Below are 6,048 nucleotides of genomic sequence, written 5' to 3' on the forward strand. Positions count from 1 at the left end.
CGCGTTACCATGGGGACCATGTTTGTGTGAAGCAGTGAGCACATGGGAGTGGGCACATTTTCTACACTTATGACACCTTCGGCCAGAGCCGGAATGTTTGTGAGCTTTAGAGGATCTGCAACCCGGGGTAACTGTGTGATAGAGCGGGCAGCAGCTAGGTGTGAGCACAGAGTTGTGGGCACATTTACTACACTTAGTACTCAAGCGGCATGTGTCCGCTTATGAGAGTGCGCTCTGTGAGCGTTACCGGGGAGACCGTGTTTTGTGTGTAGCATTGAGCACATGGGAGTGGGCACATTTTCTACACTTGTAACACCATCGGCGTTATAGAGCAAATGCTTTGATGGCTCATATGTTTAGACGCTCATAAATACTCAAGCACCATCCTGTGAGATGCGGGTTCGCTTTCTGTATGTAAGAAAGCTGGCCGCGAGCTCGGAGAAGCAAGCAGAAAAAAGTTTTTCTGCTGCCAGAGCCGGATTCGAACACGGGTCTCTGGTGCGGAAGCCTAATGTTCTGCCACTGAGCCACAGGGGCACACATGAGCTTCCGGTCAGTGCGAGCATATGACCGAGCGTCGTGTTTCGTTTCGGCGTTTGTTTGCAGGCGCGCGTGTATTAAAACAGGCCCGTTTACTGCAGTATTAGTATTTCCAGCCGCCTGAACTTAGAGGGGACTGAGAAATATGTATCCCGTGAGATGCGGGTTTGCTTTCTGTATGTAAGAAAGCTGGCCGCGAGCTCGGAGAAGCAAGCAGAAAAAAGATTTTCTGCTGCCAGAGCCGGATTCGAACACGGGTCTCTGGTGCGGAAGCCTAATGTTCTGCCACTGAGCCACAGGGGCACACATGAGCTTCCAGTCAGTGCGAGCATATGACCGAGCGTTTGTTTGCAGGCGCGCGTGTATTAAAACAGGCTCGTTAACTGCAGTATTAGTATTTCCAGCCGCCTGAACTTAGAGGGGACTGAGAAATATGCGAGGATTGGAGGAAGTCCGGCCTAAGCGGGACGAAAACACTCTCTCTTCCTCCTTTCGCCGGTGCTCGTGACGTCCGCTCTGATATCCCTTGAGAACGGCGCAGTTGCGCGGCTCGAACAAAGGGAGAGAGAGCGGGAAGATGTCATTATGTGCTGTGACATCGTTTGTTTGCAGGCGTGCGTGTATAACAACAGGCTCGTTTACTGCAATATAGATATTTCTAGTCGCCTGAGCTAGGAGGGGACTGAGAAATGTGTGAGAAACGGAGGTGGCCGGAGAGTGACGCGCGCGACCGAGACGCGGGGTAGCTTTCTTATAACGTAAAGGAAGCCAGCCCGTGACCGTCTACTTCTGACATCCCTTGTGAGCGGCGCCTTGCGCGGCTCGAACAGAGGGGGAGAGGGCGTGCGTCATCCGGGGGGGGGGTAGCTTCCTTGTAACGTAAAGGAAGCTATAACCCGTGACCGTCCGTTCTGACATCCCTTGTGAGCGGCGCCGTTTGCGCGGCTTGACAGAGGGGAGTAACCAGCTGGTCTGCTTCATCCCCTGAGGCGACGGCAGTGCGGGCAGAGGCCGGCCGCTGCGCGTCGGTGAAGGGCGGGGGAGAAGGAGAGAGCGAGGCTCGCGGGAGGGGCTCCGGCGAGCGCTCAGCTATAACCACCGGCTCGGGAGGCCTTTGAGAGCGGCGTTTTTTTCTTACGCGGCCCGGAAGAGGCAGCCGGAGAAGGTGGAGGATCGTGAAACATGGCGAGTCGAGCCCGCAGGGTCGACATCGGCAAGTCCTCACACTGTTCGCAGCCGCCCGTGAAGGGCGCGGGCTGCGTGGTCGAAACCCAGGCAGAGAGCGCAGATCACGTGGCGGTCTCCGTCGCTGAGCGCGGCTCTGCACGAGCCACAGGATGAGCGAGGCATTTGCAACAACGCCTCGCGCTCTTTTAGATGCAAAGTGTGTCGCGGGGCGAACACACAAACACATACAACACAGAGCAGTAAAAGGATATATTCGCCGGATAGCGAAGCAGGCAGGGAAAGCTGAAGGCGGCGAAGGCGGCGAAGGCGGCCGGCGTCCTCAGGCTGAGATCCTCGGCGTGCTGGTTGCTTGATTCGACGGCGGCTTCCTCAGAGAGCAGCGATGAGTAGAGCTTCGCTGAAAAGACAGAAATCAGAGAAGCAGCCTCCGAGCCCCGCTTTTATACGCTAAGCCACACCCCTTTTCGCGGGCTGTGACGCATTAAGCGCGCCAAGCGCGCTCATTGGTCGTGACGTCACGCCAAGGGCTCAGCGGTAGGCTGCCTCAGTTGCCGCAGGGCAGCCAATGGGCACGCTAGTAAGCCTGCCCTAGGTCTGCAGGCTGCCGCACTGCGTTGACAAGATTATAAAAATTAAGGATAATTTTTGGCTTCAGTATCTCGAGAAAGAAAGGCTTTCCCGTAGCGTAGTAACTACGCAATACGAGAGAACCTCTCGTAAGAGAACATATGTTTGTCGAACCATTCGTAAGGTGGTCCTCTCTCTGCAGGAGTACATGAAAAGTTTCATTAATAGTGTTCCCCGGACATTTATCGACCATGTCCATAAAAGAGGGCTTTTTATAAAAGTGGCAGTAAGATATAGGCCTATTGATAGGGTGACATCACATGAACACTTTTTTTTTTTTTTTTTTTTCAAAAAGCAAATTTCACAAATGTACTATACAATATAAAACATGTTAAGAATTATTTTGAATCTTTTTTATTATTCTTCTGTTAATCGTATGATAGGATTCCCAAGTCATTGCAACATGTATGCAGTCTATTGCTCCAATCTCCACTGCTCTAGGGGAACATGAGGCAGATTATGTTAATAAGAAGTCCTATCACAGCCATAATGTTCAGGCAGAGATGATGTGAATATGTGAGATGATTATTTTCTGTGAGATGAATCTTTAAATGAATAGTAACTTTAACAGATATAACAATGATCTACTCAACATTTCATCTGCAGACGACTTGTGGTCATGAACATATGATCAAGTTTGGATGCCAAATGGCCTGGCTCCAGTGCTTGTCTCACAAATTTTCCATGAGTCTGTGTTGTGTCAGCACTTTGAGGAAAGCAAGTTAAATTTGGTACAGTACAAAACACTGTTAATTTGAACTAAGCTAGAAAAACCTACACAATAACCCCCTATCATGACCCTCACACAGGGCCACAGAACCACTTCAATGTGGCCCTCAGTAAAGCCAGAGTGAAGATAGAGATGACCTTTGGCATCCTAAAGGCACATTTCAACTGTGTTCGGTGCTTCAGAGTCTCCAGAGCGGGCATCACAGATAGTGGCTGCATGTGCCATTCTGCACAATATAGCCACCAGTAGAAAGGAGCGAGAAACACCACAAAACCAGCTTCTCCCCGATGAAACTGACCCGATCACACTTGACCACCCAGCTGGTGCAGATGTAGATGCAATCACCATACAATATTACACTTAATAAAAGCACATTGAAACTGCAGATAGGTCTCAAACTGTTTTATTGGTTTTGTGGGATGGGAGGGAGAAAGAGAGCAAGAGAAAGTTGCATTAATAAATATTCATACTAAAGTGTTACTTGGTTAAATAAGTTATACTATATATACTATATACATACTGAGATCAGTTTTATCCAGCTGTTTGATTTTGTTTGGAGCCTCCTCAGCTCACAGTCAGCTCCTTTAGTGTGCAGTCTAGTTCAAGACTCCTTTAGTGTGCAGTCTAGTTCAAGTCTCCTTTAGTGTGCAGTCTAGTTCAAGTCTCCTTTAGTGTGCAGTCTAGTTCAAGACTCCTTTTGTACAGGGCCCTGACTGAGTCTGTTTCCACCTGAAACATAATTCCACCACAAACATTATCATTACAAGTTTTCTGGAGGCTCATCAGAAATCACAAAAAGTTCCTTGACTTCCTACAAACACAGGACTGACTGTAATTTATGTCAAGGGTTTTAAATCCTTACACATTTCTTCTAAAGCCCATTGAGGTAGAGGCTTCAGTTTCTGGGGCAGGTTGTGAAAAATCCTACAATAATAGAGATGTGTAAGGGCCAGTCCCTTTTTTATGCCACACATTCAAATGTTTGCCATAATAAAAAGCCCAGTGCATTCACATCAGCAACTGTCTGAGAACACACAGACAGAGTGTCTTCATTTCCTCCACAGTAATAAATAAAAGTAGGCCAATGTAAAGCATAACTGTTGTAAAGCAGGTTATGTTTGGTGTTCTGTCTGCTGCATACTGACCTCTGTGTGGGAGACTGTGTGCATGTGTTTCCCTCTACTTCAGAACATACAGTCAGCCATATTTAAAACTTAAAAAAGTAGTAATGTATTTCACACGTACCCAGTGTTACTTGGTTAGAGGAGCCAGCACCAAGGTCAGATTGTAGACCACCTGTAATCCCATCCATAATCGGCTGTCCCTTATTGCCTACTCAGAGCCAACTCCTCCGCCACAGTATATTCTGGTTTTCTGAATTTAACTCTTTATTTCTGTTTGCTGCAAACAAGTGTTTGTGATAAAATGTTCACAAAAGTAATAAAAGGTTGTGGTAAATACTCACCACTTTGAATTATATTTTTATATTTTGTCTTTATCTGCTGCCAAGAACATTTGGAGTTGGGGTTGCATCTAAAAATCTAAAAATCAATGAATATTAATCTTAGTACATACATGCACATTTTTTATATATTATAAAAATAGGCTATAGGCTATATTACACATAAGCACATACATATATAGCCTACATAATTTTACATAAATATAGAACGTATTTGTTTAACTTATGCATTAACAATCAGCAATCTTTCTCCAACAGTCTTCTTTTGCTTTGGCCGCAGAGACCGTATTGTTTCGAGCTTGAATATTTAAATAAATCGCAATTATGAATGATTATCTCTTGCTCCTCCGCGGAAAAATATATCGCTCTCGCTCTACCCGCGATTGGTTGTTCAGTGTCGACGTCACTGTTTTATGAGCACGCGCGCGTGGAGTAATCATAGCTTGAGGATCAAAGCCTGAGTTGACAGAGAAAGTTGATGAGCTGCATCATGGTACCAATAAAGCCTGATTGCATCGGTTTGGTTTTGTCAACTCAAAACTAATCCTGTAACCCCGAGTTTGTTCAGCTACCTTCATGGTACAGGCCCCTGGTGATTAAACACGTTCTCCAATCAAATTAGAGGACATTTTTAAGAATTGGAAGTACCCTTGTTTTCATCCATTTAATTGGTGTGCAGTGTATTCAACCAAGCCACACGTGCTACTGCTCGTCTTCTAAGGAACTCTGGGTTCTTTTAGTACAGCCTGACATGGGCGGCCCTTTTTTGCGCGATCTGCTGCCCTCTGCTGTTTGAAAAAGCAACAGTCATGAAAACCACTGCTCTGATATTTACGATAGACCTTATTCAGAGCAGCGCCATGACAGGTAACGCGAGGTACTGAGGGATATAGACTTTTTCAATGGCATCCTCAGTAAAAAAAAAAAAAAAAAAAAAAAAAAACTTGGTTAGAATGAAACTAAAAAAGAATAAAAAATGGCGCTGCTGTGAAAAAGGTCCTTTATGGTCCCCTTTTTTGTTTTGGTTCTAAATGGAGAATGCAGAAATGATGGAAATGAGAATGATAAAATAAAATAAATGAAAAATAAAATAAAGGAATGAAATAGACCTACTAAAAGTTTTAAAAGCTGTAAATTGTTATTTACATGAAATCATACGATACAAAGAAGAAGAATAACCTAAAGAAAAAAGAATAGCCTGCATTAAAAACATGAAGAAATAGCATTATATAATAGAGTCGTAAGGCTACAAACAATTAACATAAGTTACATATAACACAATTTTAATAATGTCAAAAGTATTGTGTACAAATTACATAATGTACATTTTCATAAAAAGACTAATCGATGACGTCACTTTATGACGTTACCTGTGAGAGAAATATGCTTGTTATGGAAGTACAGTTTTTACGCTGCGAATATACAATAGGTAGGCTACATTATATAGTATTACAAATGCTGTGCATTAACGCTAAAATGAATTAAATCTGGTGTAAAATAA

The sequence above is a fragment of the Squalius cephalus genome (assembly GCF_949319135.1).
Source record: "Squalius cephalus genome assembly, chromosome: 6".
NCBI classification, from domain to species: Eukaryota; Metazoa; Chordata; class Actinopteri; order Cypriniformes; family Leuciscidae; genus Squalius; species Squalius cephalus.